We start from the raw sequence: 23,612 nt of genomic DNA on the forward strand, positions 1-23,612 counted from the left end.
TGGAGGAGCAGGTAAGGTAGAAGAAGCAGGGAATCTGCAGAAAGACTTAGACAGGTTGGGAGAGTGGGTAAAGAATTTGCATATGAAATATTGCATAGCCAAGTGTGTGGTCATGCACTTTGGTAGTAGGAGTAAAGCCGTTTTTGTTTCTTTAAATGTGTATGGTACTCGGAAATCAGAGGCGCAAAGAGACTTGGTGCTGGTACAGGATTCACAAAAGATTGGATCAGTAGTAAGGAAAGCAAATGCAATGTTCACATTCATTTTGAGAGAAATAGAATATTAAAGCAAGGATGTAATGCTGAGGCTTTGTAGGACACTGGTCAGACCGCATTTGAACATTGTGAACAATGTTTCGCCCAATATCTCTGTAGTGATGTGCTGGCACTGGGAGGGGTCCAGATGAGATTTACGAGAATGATCCAGGGGTTGATTGGATTAATGTTTGACGGCTTTGGGCCTGCACTCGTTGGAGTTTAGAAGGATGAGGGGGCATCTCATTGAAACTTACCGAATAATGAAAGTCCTGGATAGAGTGGATGTGAAGGGGATGTTTCCACTAGTGGGAGAGTTTCGGACCAGAGGGCACAGCTTCAGAATAAAAGGACATACATTTAGAAAGGAGAATGAGGAGGGATTTATTTAGCCAGAGGGTGTGAATCTCTGGAATTTGTTACTACTCACGGCTATGGAGGCCAAGCCTTTGGGTATGTTTAAAGCAGAGATTGATAGATTTTTGATTAGCAAGTGTATCAAAGGTTCGGGGAGAAAGCAGGAGAATGGGGTTGAGAGGTTAAGATAGATCAGCCCTGATTGAATGATGGAGCAGACTCGATAGGCCAAATGACCTAATTCTGCTCCTACTTGTTATGAACTTATGAACCTATCAATGGCCTAATTCTGCTCCTATGTCTTATGATTATGCATCTGGATTTCCATTGTACAATTCTGGCAAGCAAAGCTCCGCAATAGGAGCCCAAACTCAGACTCAAAACACAGGCCACTATTTTCTAATTGTTGTTTCTCAATATGTCAGATTGCTTTTATTTTGTAACAACTATTTCTTCCTTTATTTCCAAATCTCTTACAAAATTCAAAACAAAACCTGAGAGAAATAGAGTGACCTTCACAAAGCCAAGGCCCAACCCTTTATCAGAACTGGAAATGTGAGAAGCCAAGTATGTAACTTTAACTTAAGAGGGGACGATGGAGAGAACAGAAGGAGTGTCTGTGGTAGGGGTTTACATGTTAATGTTGGGTTGTTAGTTAAATTACAGATCTGGATCTGGGTGCTGAACACCCAGTAAGTCCATTAAAAAAGCAGCCTACATGGAACGTTAGGGAACAATCAGTTTGTTTCAGATCACCTTGAAGTCTATTGACCGGATATCACTGCTATTGTTGCAGTTTTGAAAGGAATCTCTCATATAAATAACTGTAAGTCTTCAAGGCACATGTTATCAAGGATGGTGTTGCCCTGTCCATCGCACAGACCAGCCCCAAGCTCCAAGATCACAGGTTCACCACTGATTTTCCGGCACCTCCTTTAATCTGGACAAAATTATGAGAGAATATTTGTAATCCCTCCCCAGAAGTCTCCTCCAAAAATGTGGCACCAAGGCTGGAAGAGCAGATCCATCCCCACATCTGTGACCAATCAGCGGGTTGAATTTGCCCCCTGCGGTGGAACCCCTGGAACTGGGGCTCGGCCGTAGCTGGCTTATCTGTTCCCATACCCGACTTCCGAGGCCGACTGTGTGGGCCGGTATCTCGGACTCTCGGCTGCCTAGATGGATCATTCTGTGACATTCCACTCCTCTTTAGGGCCGTGACCTCTATTGGTCCAGCAAAATGAATAATCCAGAAAGGCTCTGGAGCCAAGGGTGCCGAATAATCGGTGGTGGACCTGTGTGATGGTAGAATCTCTTCAGATTTTTCTTTCTTTTATCAGCTAGAGCTATCTCATGTGCTATTTATGTTCTCCCTCCGCCAAATTTCCTCTTAAATGTGATCTTTTGCTCTTGCATTCAGCAATGTAGAACAATACTTCATTTCATTACTGTCACCTGAAGGGAAACTCTACACATTTTTTGGGTGCTCTTCTGGAGCTCCTGTGGCCAGCAGAGTAACTATCAGTTCTGTTGGATGTCTTCATTGTGTAGCAACTATCATTGTGACAGCAACTATCAATCCTGTTGGATGCCACCTTTTGTGTATTAAGATGGAATCTTTGGATTGATTTGATTAGCATTGTTAAGATTGTTACTTGCATGATGTAATTTACTGAATGACGCATCTAGTGGCGCATGCTATTTTAGTGAGAAGTTCTATTTCGATATCTCCATGAATGGTGTAAGTTGTATGCAGCAGTGACCACCATTTGTTAACTTTGCGCTGAGAAATACAAATTAAAATGATGCTTTGTCTATATCCTTTTTTAGTCTGGGTATGTCACAAAATAGGATGATCAATATTTGCACTGAAAAACACTTGCGATTTTATAATCCACTAAATCAGGACAACATATAATCCATGAAATCAGGAAACATTTTTGTTTTTTTTAGAATTGGCAATATTTAAACTTTTCAGTTTGATGTTTTATGTTTCAGTACTTGTTTTTACAGCATTCCTTTTTCCTGTCTATAAGAACGTTTTTAGCACTAATTTGCCAAAATGTGATAACTAACTATGTGCAATATATTGGACTGTTTGGCTGAAAAAAGAAAATGTTTTTCCATATCTGGCTTGTTGTGTTAATTTTTATTAAAATGATAAATAGCAGCAGTATTTGAAGTGAAGAAGTGCCAGCAATTTACAGTCCATGAAATTAGAACAATTTAGTTATGGCATTCTGTCACCATTGATTCATGACCGGAGAAATCCAGTTGATACTCCTAGACTAAACTGCACTGTAAACATGATATGTAATAAACAGTGCCCTCCATAATGTTTGGGACAAAGACCAATCATTTATTTATTTGCCTCTGTACTCCACAATTTGAGATTTGTAAAGGAAAAAAAAATCACATACGGTTAAAGTGCACATTGTCAGATTTTAATAAAGTACATGTTTATACATTTTAGTTTCTGCATGTAGAAATTACAACAGTGTTTATACGTAGTCTTCCCATTTCAGGGCACCATAATGTTTGGGACACAGCAATGTCATGTAAATGAAAATAGTCATGTTTAGTATTTTGTTGCATATCCTTTGCATGCAATGACTGCTTGAAGTCTGCGATTCATGGACATCACCAAGTTGCTGGGTGTCTTCTCTGGTGAAGCTCTGCCAGACCTGTTTTGCAGCCATCTATAGCTTATGCTTGTTTTGGGGGCTAGTTCCCTTCAGTTTTCTCTTCAGCATATAAAAGGCATGCTCAATTGGGTTTAGATCAGGTGATGAACTTAGCCACTTAAGAATTGATCATTTTTTAGCTTTGAATATTGCCTTTGGTGCTTTAGCGTTATGTATGGGATCATTGTCTTGCTGTAGAATGAACCGCCGGCCAATTAGTTTTGAGGCATTTGTTTGAACTTGAGCAGATAGGGTGTGTCAACACACTTAAGAATTCATTATGCTACTACCATCAGCAGTTGTATCATCAATGAAGATAAATGAGCCAGTATCTTCAGCAGCCTTAAATGCCCAGGCCATAACATCCCCGCCACCATGTTACACAGATGAGGTGGTATGCTTTCGATCTTGGGCAGTCCCTTCTCTCCTCTCTATTTTGTTAATCTTTGTCTCATCTGTTCACAAGACCTTTTTCGAGAACTATGGTTGCTCTTTTAAGTACTTCTTGGCAAACTGTAACCTGGCCATCCTATTTTTGCGGCTAACCAGTGGTTTGCATCTTGCAGTGTAGCCTCTGTATTTCTGTTCATTAAGTCTTCTGCGGACAGTGGTCATTGACAAATCCACACCTGAAGAGTGTTTCTGATTTGTCAGACAGGTGTTTGGGGATTTTTCTTCATTATAGAGAGAATTTGTCTGTCATCAGCTGTGGAGGTCTTCTTTGGCCTGCCAGTCCCTTTGCGATTAGTAAGCTCACCAATGCTCTCTTTCTTCTTAATGATGTTCCAAACTGTTGATTTTGGTAAGCCTAAGGTTTGAATGATGTCTCTAACAGTTTTATTCTTGTTTCTCAGTCTCATAATGGCTTCTTTGACTTTCATTGGCACAACTTCAGTCCTCATGTTGAGAAACAGCATTAAAAGTTTCCAAAGATGATGGAAAGACTGGAGGAAAGGCTTTGTGCTGAGAGCTCTTATACCTGTATTAAGGAGGGAATTAAACACACCTGAGCAATTACAAATGCCAGTGAAGCCATGTCCCAAACATTATGGTGCCCTGAAATGGGGGGACTATGTATAAACACAGCTGTAATTTCTAAAAGTCCAGATATAACACATCCACTGGTTCTCCCTTATCCACTCTAATAGTTACATCCTCAAAAAATTCTATAAGATTCATCTAGCTCTCTCTTGAAAGCATCCAGAGAACCTGCCTCCACCACCCTGTGAGGCAGAGAATTCCACAAACTCACCACTCTCTGTGAGAAAAAGTGTTTCCTCATCTCCGTTCTAAATGGCTTACTCCTTATTCTTAAACTGTGGCCCCTGGTTCTGGACTCCCACAACATCGGGAACACGTTTCCTGCCTCTAGCATGTCCAAACCCTTAACAATGTTATACGTTTCAATGAGATATCTTCTCATCTTTCTAAACTCCAGAGTGTACAAGCCCAGCTGCTCCATACTCTCAGCATATGACAGGTCCCGCCATCCCGGGAATTAACCTTGTAAACCTACGCTGCACTCCCTCAATAGCAAGAATGTCCTTCCTCAAATTAGGGGACCAAAACTGCACACAATACTTCAGGTGTGGTCTCACTAGGGCTCTGTACAACTGCAGAAGGACCTCTTTGCTTCTATATTTTATTCCTCTCGTTATAAATGCCAACATGCCATTCGCTTTCTTCACTGCCTGCTGTACCTACATGCTTACTTTCATAGGACCGATTTACAAGGACCCCCAGATCCCGTTGTACTTCCCCTTTTCCCAACTTGACGCCATTTAGATATTGATCTGCCTTCCTGTTTTTTTTGTTGTTTTTTATTTATTTATTAGAAGTACAATAAGTTACAATAGTACACACCACATATATTTTATTACATTTGTTGTACCCCTTCATGTTTTGAGCCTTAAGAAAGATAGAAATAAAGGAAGTAAAGAAAGTGAGAAAGAGTCGTGATAGTGCGAGAAAGTGTTGAAAAAAAAGCCCTTTAGAAAAAGAGTTAGAGAAGAAAGTTAAGAAATAGACCCTAGAAAAGAAAGAAAGAAAAATAAACAATTGGTCTATTATAAAAAAACATGCAAAAACGGATATACCAACTTCATATTTTTCATCCCCCGTTACCAGATCCTGGCACCATTTATTTTTTAATTTACTATTGTACGTTATACTTGTAGTAAGTCAATAAATGCAGACCACGTCGTTTGGACGTGGTCTGCTTTGCCTGCAAGGAGGAGTCTCATATCTTCCAGGTGTAATGTTTCGAACATATTTGAAATCCACATATTTATTGTTGGTATAGGAGCGTTTTTCCAGAATTTGAGTGTAAACTTTTTCCCCGTTATTAGCCCGTAATTAAATAAATTCTTTTAAAACACGTTTAGTTCAGGGCTACCTTCCATTATTCCAAAGATAATCCATTCTGCTTTTGGTATCAGTTTTATTTTAAATAATTTCGTGAAGATTTCAAATATTTCAGTCCAGAATTTTTAAATTTTTATACAATTTACTGTGAGAAAAAGTGTTTCCTCGTCTCCGTTCTAAATGGCTTACTCCTTATTCTTATGGTAGTTTCTTGAGACTGACATTTATCACAAATGGATGAGACGTTAGGGAAAAGTTTATTTATTTTGGTTTTTGAATAGTATAATCTATGTGTTCATTCGAGGAGGAGGAGCCATCTTGGGGAACGGCTCCTAACCAGCAGCCGTCCGTTTAATTCACTTCATTTTTGCAGTTTTAGTGAGTCCTGTGCCTTGTCTGTGGGAGAAATTACTTTTTAATGTGGAGGGGTAGGGGGTAACAACATTTCTAGGTCCCTACCTTGTTGGTGGGGCAACTTTTTCTCCGGGCTGCCCCGTCTACCCGTCCTCGTGGCCTACCAGCGGGCGTGGAGCGCCGTTTCCTGGCGGGGACCACCCAGCACCTCGGCTTCGGTGGCGGCACAGCGCTGGAGCGCTAACATGGAGAGGAGCGGGTGATGCCTTGCCTGGGTCGCCGCACTGGATCGACACGCTGGAGCTCCGGTGAGCTGTGACCGCCGAGATCAACACCTCCGGGCTGCGGGTCTGCGGAGCGGAGTGGGCGGCGCCGACTCTAACATCGGGAGCCTGGGAGCTCCAAACCAGCGCGGCCTTGTCGGCTTCGGAAGCCGCGGTCCCCTGTTAGGAAGTGGCCATTCCAGGTGACCCAGCCGCTGAGAGGACTCTCCCGACGCCGGGGCAACACCACCCGGCCAGAACGGCCAGGAACATCGGGCCTCCGTAGAGGCAATAGCGGTGGCCTCAATAGGCCTGACTTTGGGAGAACTGGAGATGGGGACTGGACATTGTGCCTTCCCCCACAGTGGTAACCATTGTGGGGGGATGATTTTTTTTGTGTGTAAGTTAATATGTTAGTCTGTGTCTGTTAGATATTTTCCAACAAAGACTATTACAAAAACGGAGGTAGAAACTGAATGAACTTTATTGTGAGAGAGAGAGTCACATAGAGCCCAAGTGTCTGTGGGAGTCCTCTCTGAGCTAATGCTGAAAACCATCTCTTTTATACATTGATTTAGACAAAAAGCATCCAGACAAATGGTAATGAACAAGGACACTCAGAATTCAAAAGTATTAACATTTAGCTATGGAAAGTTACATCGGAGCAAGATTAGCCGTTCTGCAAGTTCTGTGATAGACTCTTAAAGGGCGATCTCACGGTGCGACCTGAAGCAAGACCTAACAAGAGTGTAACATCGTGGGAACCTTCTGCGATAGCTGTACGGCATTCGTGGACCACCGAGGACCTCCGTGGCGCTGACGGCAGGCAGTCGTGTGACTTGGTAAGGTCGGGAGAAAATTCAAACATTTTTGAATTTCTCCAAGAGTGTCTTGAGCAGCGTTGCAACATTGTATGAGTGCAGATGCCAGTGCGATATCCTTGCGATATCCGTGCGATATCCGTAATGACTCTTACGAGTACCGTGGGAACTCCTGCAAACGGCAAACCCGGAGGCTTGACAGAAGGGGCATAAGGTGAGGTTAAATAAATATATTTTTTACTATCAGATTGATGTCTGCAACTCTTCATTAACACATCACTATAAGAGGAATGTCTCTAATGTTATAATCCCTCTCATGCTGAACCACAAAATAGTTGAAGGGAGGTGAAATAATCACATTTTTATTCTTTTTCATTTTTGAGTGTTGCTGAGTGATTGTACTCTCACTTGTTGAGCTATTGTACTCCAGCAGTTTGTGTCTCTTTTTGTCTGAAAGCAGTTTCTAACTGGAGGAACTCCGCGGGCCAGGCAGCATCTACGGAGGGAAATTGACAGGCGAGCCTTTCCTCAGGCTGCCTTATCTCTCTACACACACCCCCCCACCCCCTCCCCCCAACTGCCACCCACACACACAAATGCTGGAGAAACTCAGCGGGTGCAGCAGCATCTATGGAACGAAGGAAATAGGCAACGTTTCGGCCCGAAAAGTTGCCTATTTCTTGTGTATGTGTCGGAAGGAACAGCAGATGCCGGTTTAAAGAGAATGAGTAACTCGACGGCAGGCAGCATCTTTTGGGAGAAGGAATGGGTGACATTTCGGGTCGAGACCCTTCTGATATGCTGCTTGTCCCGCTGAGCTACATGTTGTGTCTATCTTCGTTTTAATCCAGCATCTGCAGATCCTCCCAGGCCGAACCCGATTGAAAGATGAGAGGCTGGGCGATAGAAATCATTAATTAAATTAAATAACTAGATACCTGTCTAATCGTATCTACAGGATTGTACAGGCTAGATGGAGGAAGAATGTTCCCGATATTGGGGGAGTCCAGAACCAGTGTCCCAGTTTTACAGTCTACCGTGGGAACTCTTTAATTACAGCGGGAAACCTTCAGTTTCCCAGGGGGTCGGGACGGGACTGGAGTTGGGAGGGAAAGGTGGGGGAGTCGAGGGAGAGGAGGGGGAGACAGATGGGGGTGTCTTCATTTACTGGCGGCGGGTGTCTGTCACTGAAACAGGCAGGTGAGATTTCACATTCACCTTGTGTGTGCCTCTCTCTCTCTCTCTCTCCCTCCCTCCCTCCCTCCCTCCCTCTCACACAGGCATGAATGGATGAACTCCGCGGGCCAGGCAGCATCTACGGAGGGAAATGGACAGGCGACCCATTCTTCAGGCTGCCTTATGTCTCTCCCCCCCCCCAACTCCCACCCACACACGCGAATGCTGGAGAAACTCAGCGGGTGCAGCAGCATCTATGGAACAAAGGAAATAGACAACGTTTCGGCCCCGCTGCACCCGCTGATTTTCTCCAGCATTCGTGTGTGTGGGTGGGAGTTGGGGGGAGGGGGGGGGGGGAGAGAGACATAAGGCAGCCTGAAGAATGGGTCGCCTGTCCATTTCCCTCCGTAGATGCTGCCTGGCGCGCGGAGTTCATCCATTCATGCCTGTATGAGAGGGAGGGAGGGGGGGAGAGAGAGAGAGAGGCACACACAAGGTGAATGTGAAATCTCACCTGCCTGTTTCAGTGACAGACACCCACCGCCACTAAATGAAGACACCCCCATCTGTCTCCCCCTCCTCTCCCTCGACTCCCCCACCCTTCCCTCCCAACTCCAGTCCCGTCCCAAGTTCGGTCTGTGAAACGCAACACGCCAGCCCCGACAACCAGCCCGGTGGTCAGTCCTTTGAAGATAGACACCAGTTGCTTGGAGCAACTCAGCGGGACAGGCAGCATCTCTGGAGAGAAGGAACGGGTGGCGTTTCGGGTCGAGAGCCTTCTTCAGACTGAAAGTTTCACCTCTCAGTAGATCATAAAATAACACAATCATCACGGTCAATGTGAGACACAGTCTTTATTCATATTTGACAAAATAAAAAGACAACTTCTTGCACATATTGAGAGAAGGTGCATCACACCAAACAACATTTGTCTAAAAAAACACAGATTATTCTTCAGCTCATTAAAGGGCTCGGGTGGAAAAAACCAATATAGTGTGTGACAACAAAGTAACATCATTTGTGCCACGTGATTAACTACACTACAGTCCACGATGTTCATTCACGATTAACGGGAATGATCGGGAGACGGACAAGTCACTCACAAAAATGACAGAATTGCAGAGACCGTGGGAACTCTTTATCTACCTCCCGCTATATCGTGCGGAACTCTTGCGGTACTCTTACTGGACCACGACCACTTCACTCGGGAGAGATCTTGCATCAGGTCGCACCGTGAGATCTAGCCTTTAATCTCTTGACCGAGACCTGTCAATTACTTGTGCCCTAGGCAGTTTCGGTAAACAATCTTGTGCAGACACAGATAGAATACACAAGGAAATAGTTACATACATTTTTCCATTATTTTCCTCCTCTTTATACAAATTTACTGAATTATAATCTAAAGCATATTTATGTCCTTCGAGTTGAAATCCCCAATTTTCTTCACAGAATCACATGTTCTCTTGACTTTCTGTAGTTCGATCATTCGTGAGGGTTCAATCAGTCAGGAATGTTTCTCTCAAGTCAATTTCATAGCATTGTCTCTCTTCTGCTTTGGTTGGTATTAGTTCGTATAACATAGTCATTTTCTTAGTGAGGGCCGTTTCAATCAGTCGCTGGGCGAGTCCTCTCACACAGGGGATGATGCAGCAGCCCAGGCAGACCAGTACCCCTGCAATGACTATGAAAGCGATTAGTGCAGAAATAACAACATTTTTCCATTTCCCGAACCATGAGTCCAGGAACCTTGTCCAGGAGGTGACGACTCCTGAATTCTCAGCCAATTCCTCTGCCAGTGAAGTGAGTCCAGCCAGGGCCCTGAAGACCGACCCATCAGGTGCGGTATTATTTGGAATAAAGGTACAACAAGATGATCCGAACATTACACATACTCCTCCCTTGTCTGCTAGTAGCATGTCCAAGGCCATTCTATTCTGCCAGGCCATTAGACTGGTCCGATCTAGTTGTTCGGCTAACCCTTTCACAGCATCTCTTGTATAATTGATAAATCGCTGCTGATTATAATATAAGTAATTTATCCAATCTACATTTTTATTAATGGTTGACCACCAGAAGATGACAGACTCAAATCCTGCAGCTATCTGATTGCGTGCCTTAAATTCATCTGGAACCCCTCTGGGCACTCCAATTTCATCTATGTAAATGTGTGCATCAAAAGAACCTTTAGCAAGTTCCCTTTTCACTCTATTCCCTGTCTCGGATTTCTCCTTCACATCTTTCAGTGTTACGAGAGTAAACGGCATCATCAGCTGTATCAATGCACAGGTACCTTTCCAGTTCTTAGGTAACTTTGCCCTCAATATTTACGGCTATATTTAAGAGGGAGTTAGATGTGGCCCTTGTGGCCAAGGGGATCAGAGGGTATGGAGAGAAGGCAGGTACGGGATACTGAGTTGGATGATCAGCCATGATCATATTGAATGGCGGTGCAGGCTCGAAGGGCCGAATGGCCTACTTCTGCACCTAATTTCTATGTTTCTATGTTTCTATGTAATATTCTCCCTCCACAGTACCACCAAACATCTGCCCTCCCGACCTCATGTTCAACCAGAGCAGTTGTGTCCAACCCTGGCAAGGGACCAGATGATAGTACAGGGGCAGGAACGGAGACGTTTACTATAATCTCGCATAACTCCAGTGTTCCCAGCTCCTTACCTCCAAGATCCCATCTAGTGAAACAATTACATTTTCCGCCGGTTGTTACAGTGAATGGAGGTGGGATCATGTCCTTAACTATGGGGGGGGGGGAATAGAAAATGCAAATCTGTGCAATTCTTATTCTGTGGCTTGCGTTTACTAAGGTACAATGATAACATGCACTTGACTCCGCCTGGTGAGTTGGTAAAATTTAACGGGAAGGGTGTTGGAATAAGTTGTGGTTTTGCGGATGCACAAGCATAACAATCCATCCTGTCTAAGGACTTAGCTGTGTAACGCATCCATTCCAGCCATGCATTATCATCTGTATATCCAGTCTCAATTTCCAGACTCTTCCGGAGGTCTGCTACTGGGATGACCTTAATTACTTGTTCTCCTGTCTTTGGTGGTGGCCGAGTTTCCTAATCTACCTGGGGCCTTACTGTAACTTCAGTGTCAGCTGGTTCGACTACTCTCACTTCCAACTGGCTACAGGGATCCTTCTAACTAACTTCGACACACACGTAATACCACCCTTCATCTTTCTTCTGGATGTTTCTCACGGTTATATACGTTTTCCAAGTAGGCTGTGTATTTCCCCATCTTCCCCGGTTACTCCAGCCAGGGTTCGTATGGGTGTAGGACTTTCTTTTTAACGACCATCGCTGGTATTGCTCCATTCCGGTCTCTTTATAGCCTGATGACTCAGAGTGTTGGAAAACATAATGCCATTTTGAGCAGGGTGCTAGACAGACATACACCCCATCCGTTACGTATGCTTTGTCCTCGCAACTGTCAGTTTTATACTGACATGGGTCGATTTCAAAAGTGCTAGTACTTCCTCGGGTCAGGTATATTGTATACCTCGCATATGCTGTGGTGATTAATGCAATTCCACTCAGAATAATCAGCCCCCACTTCATGGTTTCGGAGGTGTAGGTTTCCAATCGTTACTGGACCTATACAGGCCATCAGCCGTCGTCAGTCCCCCTTTCTCCTACTCTGAAGTTGGGATTTTTACTCTTTTGCAGTGTGTGATATGTACCCACGTTGGCCTTTTGGCAATTCTCACCGCTGTGGGAGTAGTAAGTAGTACTTGATATGGACCTTCCCACCGAGGGCTTGACCACCTTTTTCTTTTGATAATTTTTACGAACACCCAGTCTCCTGGCTTTAATTCCTCCACGAGATCCCCTTCCGCTTGGTCAAGGCCTGTTAAACCTTTCCACACACGAGATTTGTTTATTAGCATTTTCTTCATGTACTCTGCTAGGGTACTATCTTCACTTACTGTTTCAGAAAACCTTTTTAGAACAGGGTATTAGAATGGTTTACCATACAATATTTTGTACGGGGCCATTCCCCTCGTACTTGACAGCATTCTCATATTTAATAAGACTAATGGGAGACAATCTATCCAGGAAAATCCCGTTTCTGCCATTGCCTTCCTTAATTTGCTTTAAATAGTTCCGTTAGTCCTTTCTACTAACCCTGCAGACTGTGGGTGGTAAGAGCAGTGATGTTTTAATAGTTAGATTAAACGAGTACTTACCAGTATGAAGTTTGATCTGTATTTTATGAGGAGTTACGGTGAGGGATTAAGTGAAGAACCCAGCTCTACTGCGCATGCGGCATACTTCGAAGCAGCGGTGTGAAATCACAGGATAGACACAATATTTGAAGTAAGATAGTAAAGATCACGAGACATCAGTTTACTAGTTTGATCTATATAATGAGGGTGGGAGCGGCGGGCACTTAATCCCTCACCGTAACTCCTCATAAAATACAGATCAAACTTCATACTGGTAAGTACTCGTTTAATCTAACTATTTTACTTCGGAGTCACGTGAGTGATTCCGTGAAGACTTCAAAGGTCTGTGATTTCAAACCGTGTAACAGTTTTTATTTCACTCACTGCCGAAGTTTATGAGGGAGGAAGTGTTATCGTAATCAACCAGTGGATCTGCTTTCAAAAGAAACAGAAAGGTATTTGTTAACAATAACAACATAAAAGAGCTCCTCTGAGCTTAAATTAATATTGCAGTTTGTAATATTCTCCTGCAATTAAATCAGGTTTATCAACAGTTTATAATAAAAAATGTTCAGAACGCCGTTCCCTTGACCATTCTGCTGTATTGAAAATGTGGTCAACCGGGATGTCCATTCGTTCAGCCGCTGATACCAATGCTGCCCTAGTGGAATGGGATTAAATGTATTATTATCTATTCCGGCAGCTTTCAGTACCTGTTTGAGCCACCTTGGAGTGGTTTGGCTCGTACCCCGTCTTGGGTTACTGTGGTTGACCCATAGGCTTTCCTCTCCCTCTAAGATTGTGGGTTGTGTCTATATATAGTAGTAGATGGGTCACCACACTCAACCTGGACTCTGGTGGGTAGGCCCGGAATCCCACCAGTGAATTGGGCGTTCCTGGTCCATATAGCCATATAACGACTACAGCACGGAAAACACAGGCGATCTCGACCCTACTAGTTCGTGCCGAACTCATAATCTCGCCTAGTCCCATATACCTGCGAGTTAGGTTTTACCAGACCTAAATTGAACGTGATGCGTCTGGGGTAATCACCATGTTATCCAGTCTGGTTTATGGAGTGACCGGACTCTGTGAGCGTGTACGAGAGCCATAAGCATGAGCGTTTTTTAAAACATAGATTAAGCAAGCTGAGGGATCTGGCTGGTGCCATTCTCTGAGACATGTCAATATCACACCAATATCCCATACATGGGTATATACCTGGGTGTTTGGGGCTTATATTATAGTTGCCCTTCATAAGTTTACCTTCAGTGGATGGGATCCCATGCTCTGCTGACATGCTGTTTTAGATAAGCAGATAAGGCGCTCCATGCTGTATTTACGGCACTGTAACTCACCTTTTAGTCATGGTGTAGATGTTCCAGGAACTCCAATACGTCAGTGGTTGAATAGTTCGTTGTCCCTGCGTCGTGGCAGTATTTTACCCATGTTAGCTTTTAGTGACTGTTCGCAGGGATGCCGACATGGTGGTAATGGTTCCTTTGGATAATCCCAGTCCCTGGTAAGGTCTATTCAAAACCTGCACCCAGGAGTTTGATGTTTCCCTGGCATGGGTGGCTTGTGCCTGATACTGGGTTGAGTCAGCAACCATGGTCCACTAGGGAAATCCATAGGTGACTCGCCCACCGTGTCGTGATGAACTGGGAACCATGGCTGTGTAGGCCGGTCGGGCACGTTCAATATCTCGGAGACAGATCCCATCTGTATTGCGAAGTGCCCGTCTGATGAGGCAGAAGGGAGGAAGGCAAAGCAGAAATTCCCCCTTCCAGCGTATAGGCATCTATCGCTGCTGCCTCTAATCTGGTTCCTAAGTCACATACATGGGTTACTGGTGATTCCGTCTTGTGCAACCAAATTGATATCTGGCTTTCAAACTGCTTAATAACTTTAGCAGATATTTTGGGTTTGACATCTATTCAATGTAATCATAGATTTTACCCCGTGACATGGTGTCTCCCACTGTGTTCTAGCTTCCTAGGACATAGGCAGCTGATAGTTAAAATGTCTTTTGACACACCATTGCCAGATTTGTTTGACCAATTTGTTGCACAATAATGATTATTATGCTCCCCATATGGTTGATATAAGCCACCACCATAGTATTATCAATCCGTAACCACATATGTACGTGCTGCATTTGAAATGCATATGCTTTTTAGCCCAATAGGCGATCACCAATCCCAAGTAGTTGATGCCCGGTATGTGTAGTAACGATGTTTGTGAATTGGTCCATCTGTTACCTGTGCTGGATATGGAGTTTAGTTGCTCCCCAGCCTAAAGTACTGGCATCGGTTTTTAATAACCAAGTTGGGATTGGTGATGATAATAGGGCTGAAAACTATGCCAAATATATGTCTGCCCACCACCTTAATTGTGATATAGCTTCAGTGGGTACATTCATGATTTGATTATAGTGACCCAAGTACCTTGGCAAAGTAACAGTCATATGGACGGAATTATTATTGAAGCCCAGATAATCCTTGGTAGTTAACGCTTCAATTCTGGTTTATCTGGGCGTGGGATAAACCTCAGCTTTAGGGAGCTGTTTCGTAGCTAGAACTGCTGCCACAGCTAATTCCTTTGTTTCCCCTAATATGAGGATATCATCCAATATATGCCATGATTATGCTTGTTTTCTTAATATTTTCATGGCCATTTATAATAGTTTAGGGCTGAGGTTAGACCATAGGGAATGCTATATGCTCCCATGGTTGCCCTAACCGGGATATCCATTATCCAGGTAAAAATTTTTAGGTATCTATAATGATCCTAGTGTATGGGTATAAGATAGTTAGCATCTTCCATATCAATGCTCCCCATAGGTATCCTTGGGAGATCAGATGTCTGGCAGTGACAAAAACCCGTCTCCATCTTAAAGTGTATATACTCAACAGATTTATTTAGTGATATTAGATCAATGATGATGCTACATTCACCATCTTTTGTAGTTTTGGTGAATATATTCGATACAAATTCCAATGGCTCATGTTTACTCCCATGATCCGTTTAGTAATGAGCCTTTCTAGTTCAGCTTGACCTTCTCACTTCTCTTTTCTTAGAGGGAGAAAATGCCCTTTGGGCGCATTGCTGAACTGGCGGTAATATGCCCAATTTGAATTTGTTTTTATCCTCTAAGACTGTTGAGTATATTTTAGTTATTTGTGACAGCATCCCATGCTTTATCCATAAGTGTAAATGCCCCCCCACGCAGTTAGTAGAACACCCTTGTTTAGTGTAAACTGGGAGGAACCAGACTACCTACCTCCATGTTTGTTGTTTTTTTCATGAAGGCGTAGTTTGCTGGTATGCTGGTGCTGTTGGTGGGGCGGCGCATCTTCCCACGGCTCCGCTCTGGGCCCCGTCTAAAAAGAACTTTGGGGGTAATGTGAAGCGGTCGCCAGGCTTTCACCAGTCCTTGTTTGATATCGCTGGTGGATGCCGAGGGGTGCTGCCAGCTGGGTGTTGGATGCGATGTCCTGCTCGTTCCATGGCCTGCCTTCATGAGGCGCACAGGTTTAGCTGCCTCTCGTCCCGCAGCAGCGGTTTGCATAGCCCCATATATTTGGGGTTGCGGGCAGGTCTATATGCGCCATTGTTCAGTCGAGTATCCCAAATTTGGGAACATCTTAGGCGTCAGCACCCTGGTAGTGCAATGGGATAGTCTCATTCTGGGAGAGTATAATCCGTGGAAAAGGCGAGCAAAGGCGGTAACATCTTGACCCTTCTGTAGAATTCGCTGCTTGTCTGCGAGTCTGCTGACCCAGCTGCCTGCGGATTTGCCTCTAGAAAGGTCTGCTCCTGCAGGGCTTTTGTTGGGAAGATGGTCGCGTGGAGGAGCCATGTAGTGGCCCATGACACCCAGTAGCTCTTCCTGATCCTGCTCCCCTGGCATACTGCTGTTCTCGTCCGCCTGCCCAGCGTTTAAGCCAGCCCAGCCCTGGCCTCCTTAGCTAGCCTCAAAAGAGGGAGCAAAAGGGTGTGCTATAAATTGGAGGAGGCATAGCTCAAACTCCGCTGTTGCATCAATCCCTCGACAAGGGAGATGGCTAGTGCAATAGCACTGGGGTAGGAGTCAGCTCCCTTGGCATTCAGCCAGTGCCCCTTTATTCCTGGAGGTGAACTCCATGACCTCCTCTGGCTTGGGGAGACAGACATACTTATTTTCGCTGTCTCCAACCTGTTCCAGTTTTGGAGGAAGTTGGCTCCTGTAGAACCTGTTGAATTGGGAAAATTTTTCTCTTACCTGTATGTAGAGGCTGCCTGCCGTTTTCCAGGCGGCATTGTGGCGGTTCCCGGGCGGCGATTCTCTTTGTCAGGAGTCTGCAGGGCTGCCGGTCGAGTTTTTTAAAACTTCCCGCCGGGCCGCTGCTGTTGCCAAACAGCTGTTCAGCGGACCGGCATTAGCGCAGCTCCTTGCAGCGGTCCGCAGCGTTTGCGGTCCGGGTAGCGCCTTTTCCCCGTCCACTGTCGGCTCCACGCTGGAGTCGAAACGGGGCCGCTCACCATGCCTCTCTACTTTGCTCCCCCTGGAGCAAAAACCACAAGGCCCGATTAAGGTAAGTACTTACCTCTCGTCCTTGGATGCGGGAGCTAGCCCGACTCCCGCTGGCCGCGTTCTGCACAGCTGTGCGTAATGCCGCATGCGCAGTAGAGCTGGGTTCTTCACGGAATCACTCACGTGACTCCGAAGTAAAATTGTATCTTTAGGGTCACCGTGAGCTTCTCTATTACCTCATTGACAAAATGGCTCCCATTGTCACTATATATTTTCTCTGGTATCCCGAACCTTGGTATGATGTCCCTGAGGAGAGCTTTTGCCACTGTCAATGCGTCCGCATTGGCAGAGGGAAAAACTTCAACCCATCGGGAAAATACATCAATAATCACTAAACAATATTTCTTCCCTTGCGAGGGGGTTAATTCAATAAAGTCCATATTTAAATTTTGAAATGGGTACCTTGGTTGTGGGTACTTCCCTTGTTGTTTCTTCATGTTTCCTTGTGGATTGTACCTGGCACATATCTCGCACGTTTCGCAGTACTTCTTTGCATAACTCGTAAACCCATAGGTTTTGAACACCTTCTCGACTAGTTGCACCATTCCTCCTGTTGAGACATGGGTTACCCCATGGGTCATAACACAGTCAATTCTCCACAGTCCATCCTCCTGTTTTTCCACTTCATCCATTTTCCATTAGGGTTTGCCTCAAAGTTCTTGCTAACGTTTGGCACAGGATCAGATGCTAGCTGTAGCAAATGTGGCATCAAATGCTCAGCAAATTGTTCTATTGCGATATAATCATCTTCTATCACTGCCTGGCAGACAAAGGCTTGACGACCTGACCACTTCACATTGTGGAAAAACTTATCAACAAGTTCACTGATCAAGTCCACCGCTAAAGCAGGAGTTGAAGCTGCATAACATTTTCTGATCATCTCACTCACCAGTCTGTAGGCAATCCATCGGACTGAAGATGCCTTATCCGCACAGAGGCTGAGAGATAAGGGGCGCAGATAGTTATCCACATCTTTGAGGTTGTACAGTTCCAGCAGCAAAATAAGTTGTTCGGAAAGATCAGCTCTGAAGCGCCAATTCCTGCTGTTATCTGTTACCATTGTAGAAAAGGGTGGTGCAATGTGTGATTGGTCGATGTGCACTGTATCATTAACACAGTCTTCCTCAACGATGACTGAAATGTCAGCAGTTAAAGACACATTGTCTTTAATCTTGCTCAACCCTTCTTGGATCAACTGCAGCAGATTCCGTTTGCAACTGTGTTTGATTAAACAGTGACTCTACAGATTTTTTCTTCCTCAAAGTCAAGATCCAAAGCTTGCAGTGCAGCAGTTAAAATATCCACTTGTGGTTTGACATCTGGGTCATCTGGGACATCTATGTGTGGTGGGTATTATACCAATCCACAATCCCATCATAATATCTCGGCCTAGCAAATTTACTGGACAAGTCGCTGAGACCAGTACCTGTTCCTCACAACACATATTAGATATTGGTTCTTGGAACTTAAGTGGTTTAGTCAAGAACTCCACATTAGTATGCTCGGTGGCGGACTTTACTGTTATTAAATTCTTGGAGTATAGTGTTCCCGGGAGCTCTTTGTCTTTTATTATGACAGTTTTACATGCTCCGTTATCCTTTCATCCTTTCCCCATTCACTATTAAACTTATCGTAGGCTTTAGGTAGTCTTGTAAGACATAGAAGATTTCTTCTAGATCCAATATTTGCAGAGGCTCTTTGTCGGCTGGGGGAGTGGAAGTATCTCTGGTTGATTTGTCCCTCCCTTCAGCCTCGGTCAGTCAGGATCGGTCATAGCTTCGGGACCTTGAACACTCTTAGTGTAATATGCTTAGCCTGGGGACAATCTCAAACCCAATGGTTGAGTTTTCCGCAGACAAAACATCCCTCCCCCCTTGGGGACCTACTCCCTCTACCTCTGCCTCTACCTTTTCCTCTGCCTCTCTGGCATCCCCGCCCCTGATCTCCTTGTTTTATCCGGTAGAATACAGGGACGGTATTTTCGCTTATTTCCTCAACATCAGCAGATAAGCGTTCTTTACAATCTTTTTCTGTTTGGTGTCTTCCTCCGCATGTGCTGCCCAATCTTTTACATCATTGAGTGCCTTTGTTTTCCATCCCACCATGTGCTTTTTTTATATATAAACTAATCTCGGGTTTTAATCCGTTTAACAGTTCGATTTTAAACTGTTGGGAAAACGTTCCATCATCTACCCATGGGATCGGTACTTCTTGTCCACTATTTGCCTCAAAGACAACCCTAAGTCTGGAGAAATAGTGTAGCACAGGCTCGTCTTTATTTTGTATACATTCCCTAATTTTATTGTAATCGACTCCTCTCTGGAAGTGTGCTCTTATTCGATTTTCAATAGTTATTCGTCTGTTATGATAATCATTCTGACCTGGTGCCCACTGAAGGGGTGCTCCATTTACAATAGCATTCCAGTCTCCTTCAATTAAACACCAATCACACCCGATAAGACTTCGCAACGCTTGTTCATATTCTACCGTATTTAAACGATAACTTACAACCAGGTTTCCAAAGTCCCTCTGCCACTTTGCGAAATTATCTCTAGGATGTGGAATGCCCTCCAGTGCCTTTTTAATATCCTCCATATTCCATGGCCTGTACACGTATATTGGCCCCACTGCGCCAGCATCTGGATTAGGCATTGCAACCATAGGATACATTTCAGCCCTGCTTGGTCTTATTGACCGTGGAGATTTAGGCTCAAATATAGGACCTGCATGAAGATTATAAACGGTACCTGAGCGAGTGGTTTTCGGACTTTGCAAATCTGGGTGCAGCTGGCCGCTTTCCTTAATGGTTGGTTTTTGTCCCAGTACGGGAGTTGGAGCCCTTGTTGAGTCCGATCCGACGGTTTCTTCCACCGGTGGCAAGGCCACCCCCTTTTTCTCCGGTGTGTACGGAGGAGGGGGGGGGGGCACTCGCCATACCCGGTGATCGGTGGGAGACCTCGTTGTCCCCCTTCTGGAGGAAAGCGTTTGTCGAAGGTTCACTTTTGGTAAGTTGTTCCTTCTCTTTTTCCTTTCCGTCTCTGCGCGATCTGGCTTCCTGAAGCCACAGACGTGCTTCATAGTAACCCAACTTGTCTTTAGCCTTCCTTCTTTTTGTTGCATCTTTGGCAATAGCAGACATTAATTTACAACAATCATCAACAAGTAACTTACCACTAAAATCAAATTTAAACCAATTGTTTAAATACTTACAATTACGCTTACTTTGTATAAACATACATTTCTCATCACTTTCATAACCTTTTGAGTTTGTCGAGCCCATTCTGATTCCCTCCTCGAGAATTACGACTATATTTTTTCCCCATCAAATCCAACTTGACTGAAGTCCCAGACTTCTTACCTTGGACGACCCCGTTCGTCGCCCGAGAAGTCCAACCACTCTTCTCAATTGTCCCCGACAATTCTTTGGTAACCCCGTCACCCGAGAAGTCCAACTACTCTTCTCCTGTCAAGTCCAACTTGACTTCTGAAGTCCCAGACTTCTTTGGCGACCCAGTCGCCGGAGTGGTCCAACTACTCTCTTCAATTGTCCCCGACAATTCTGTATGCCGTCCCGGGTCTCTGAGGAAGGTAACAAAATACAACTCGGCAAAGTCAAAATTACTTAGCTGGGGCCCCACTATCTACGAAACGTTCAGTACTACCTCCGGCATGTCGGTTGAGCCCCGTCACTCTGCCCCGGTGTCCGTAAGGAACCTTAAAATGAGCGCTCTTGGTTCCCCTGAAAACCGGCAACAGAGGTATTGGGGCCCCACGTTTGGGCGCCAATTATGTTAGAAATTTTCCAACAAAGACTATTACAAAAACGGAGGTAGAAACTGAACGAACTTTATTGTGAGAGAGAGAGTCACACAGAGCCCAAGTGTCTGTGGGAGTCCTCTCTGAGCTAATGCTGAAAACCATCTCTTTTATACATTGATTTAGACAAAAAGCATCCAGACAAATGGTAATGAACAAGGACACTCAGAATTCAAAGGAAATAACATTTAGCTATGGAAAGTTACACCGGAGCAAGATTAGCCGTTCTGCAAATTCTGTGATAGACTCTTAATCTCTTGACCGAGACCTGTCAATTGTGCCCTAGGCAGTTTCGGTAAACAATCTTGTGCAGACACAGATAAAATACGCAAGGAAATAGTTACATACATTTTTCCATCAGTGTCCAAGATGGCTGTCGGAAGGGAGAGTGTACGCTGGCGCGGTTTAGCTGCCGCTGCTCTCTCTTCACATTGTGTTTTTGATTTTTTTGTCTTTGGAGCGATTTCTGTCTTTAATTTGTGTATTGGTTATGTCCTTAATATTTACTTTACTCCAACTATATGTTTTTTCTCTCTTGTTCATTTCTGTAAGGTGTCCTTGAGACTTTAAAAGGCGCCCTCAAATAAAATGTATTATTATTATTATTATGATTATTATTATTATTATTATTATTATTATTATTAATGTTTTGAATTGAATTAAAGTATGTTAATCGAGCATTTATGCACATATAGTAAGTGTTTATCCCAGCTCTCTTTTGAAATTTTTATAGCTAGTTCTTGTCCTCTTCTAATACCGTCGGTTGTAGGTATTTCTATATTTAAAATAGTGTTATATCAGTATGATATTATGTTTGCTAATTCGGCCTTTGTCTACCTGTTTTTGCTACCAAAGTGGATAACCTCACATTTATCCGCATTAAACTTCATCTGCCATGCATCTGCCCACTCCCCCAACCTGCCGAGTCACCCTGCATTCTCATAGCATCCTACTCACAGTTCACACTGCCACCCAGCTTGGTGTCATCTGCAAATTTGCTAATGTTACTTTGAATCCCTTCATCCAAATCATTGATGTATATTGTAAATAGCTGCGGCCCCCGCACCGAGCCTTGCGGTATCCCACTAGTCACTGCCTGCCATTCTGAAAGGGACCTGTTAATCCCTACTCATTGTTTCCTGCCTGCCAACCACTTCTCTATCCATGTCAGCACTCTACCCCCAATACCATGTGCCCTAATTTTGCCGACTAATCTCCTATGTGGGATCTTATCAAATGCTTTCTGAAAGTCCAGGTACACTACATCCACTGGCTCTCCCTTGTCCATTTTCCTAGTTACTTCTTCAAAAAATTCCAGAAGATTAGTCAAGCATGATTTCCCCTTCGTAAATCCATGCTGACTCGGACCGATCCTGTCACTGCTATCTAAATGTTCGGCTATCTCATTTTTTATAATTGACTCCAGCATCTTCCCCACCACCGATGTCAGGCTAATTGGTCTATAATTCCCTGTTTTCTCTCTCCCGCCTTTCTTAAAAAGTGGGATAACATTAGCTACTCTCTAATCCACAGGAACTGATCCTGAGTCTATATCACATTGGAAAATTATCATCAAGGCATCCACGATTTCTAGAGCCACTCCCTTAAGTACCCTGGGATGCAGACCATCAGGCCCTGGGGATTTATCTGCCTTCAGTCCCATCAGTCTATCCAACACCATTTCCTGCCTAATGTGGATTTCCTTCCATTCCTCTGTCACCCCAGATCCTCTGGCCACCACTATATCAGGAAGATTGTTTGTGTCCTCCTTAGTGAAGACAGATCCAAAGTACCTGTTCAACTCATCTGCCATTTCCTTGTTCCCCATAATAAATTCACCTTTTTTGGTCTTCAAGGGTCCAACTTTGTTCTTAACTAATGTTTTCTTCAGCTTACCTTCATACCTCATCTTTTCTTCCCGTATTGTCGGTTATCTTCTGTTGTTCTTTAACCATTACCCACTCCTCTTGCTAGTTTTTTTTGGCCTTCCATCATAGCAATGTGATGGATGTTTATGTAAAATGTAAATTATGTTGTGTCTGGGGTCTATTTGTTTGTAATGTATGGCTGCAGAAACGGCATTTCGTTTGGACCTCAAGGGGTCCAAATGACAATTAAATTGACTATTGACTATTGACTATTCCCGCTCATCTTTGCTACGTTGTACTTCTTCGCTTTAATTTTTATACTGTCCCTGACGTCCCTTGTCAGCCATGGTTGTCCCTTTCTCCCCTTGGAATCTTTCTTCCTCCTAGGAATGAACTGATCCTGCACCTTCTGTATTATTCCTAGAAATACCTGCCATATTTGTTCCACTGTCATCCCTGCTAGTTCAGCTTTCCAGTCAACTTTGGCCAGCTCCTCCCTCATGGCCCCATAGTCCCCTTTATTCAACTGCGACACTGACACCTCCAATCTACCCTTCTCCCTCTCCAATTGTAGATTAAACCTGATCATGTTATGGTCACTGCCTCCTAATGGCTCATTAACCTCGAGGTCCTTTATCAAATCCGGTTCATTATATAACACTAAATCCAGAATTGTCTTCTCCCTGGTAGGCTCCAATACAAGCTGTTCTGAGAATCCATCACGAAGGCACTCTACAAAGTCACTTTCTTGGGGTCCAGTTTAAACCTGATTTTCCCAGTCGACCTGAATGTTCAAAATCTCCCATAACAACCAGAGCATTACTTTTGCTACATGCCAATTTTAACTCCTGATTCAACTTGCGACCTATGTCCAGGCTACTGTTTGGGGG

Source organism: Leucoraja erinacea, chromosome 4, assembly GCF_028641065.1.
Source record: "Leucoraja erinacea ecotype New England chromosome 4, Leri_hhj_1, whole genome shotgun sequence".
Taxonomy (NCBI): domain Eukaryota; kingdom Metazoa; phylum Chordata; class Chondrichthyes; order Rajiformes; family Rajidae; genus Leucoraja; species Leucoraja erinaceus.